Source organism: Poecilia latipinna, unplaced genomic scaffold (assembly GCF_001443285.1).
Source record: "Poecilia latipinna isolate Pla-1442-1.1 unplaced genomic scaffold, P_latipinna-1.0 Scaffold939, whole genome shotgun sequence".
NCBI lineage: Eukaryota > Metazoa > Chordata > Actinopteri > Cyprinodontiformes > Poeciliidae > Poecilia > Poecilia latipinna.
The window spans coordinates 77,597-78,293 of NW_015113555.1; positions in this window are offsets into that span (position 1 = coordinate 77,597).

The following is a 697-nucleotide window of genomic DNA, read 5'->3' on the forward strand; positions in this document are numbered from 1 at the left end:
GTGTGGTTATGAAAATTAAGTTTACTGAAAATTTCAAAAATAAAAGCCTTGACATTTTTCGCATCAGGTAATTGCTCTTTGGGGCTTTATGTGACTGGTTTAAACAAACCACTGTTACAGATTGAATTAGTGTGGTCATTAAAATGAAGCTTACTGAAACTTTCAAAATAAAAGCCTGCATATTCCTCTCACGTCAGTGCACCGCCATAGGCAGTGGAATAATATTGAGCTTTTTTTATGTTTTTTTTTCTCAGAATAGTGAACTGCCTTGCGCAGCAAAACAGTTCATTAACATTAGCACAAACGTTAGCATTTCACGGCCCTGACTATTGAGGTAAAAGCATTAGCCTTTTACCTAAAATAACCTATTAGCTAATTTTCTTACTTATTAGCGATGTTTAGTATACTAAATGGAGTAAGTCAATGACAGACAACATGCTAGTGATGCCCCACATGCTACTGATAGCCTTCATACTAACATTAGCATTTTGGCTAATTTTAGCTTATGCATTCATTTTAACATAATGAATGGTACAAGTAGAGCTTAGTCAACATGCATCTGCCTCTCCACAGATTATTGACTACAATTTAGCTAAGCTTAGCATTGATGACTATTTTTAGCATCAGAACGCTGGGTCCGAACCGACGGGCACACTTTGGCAGGCCCCGGTTAAATTTCTTCAGGAATTTTCTAGCT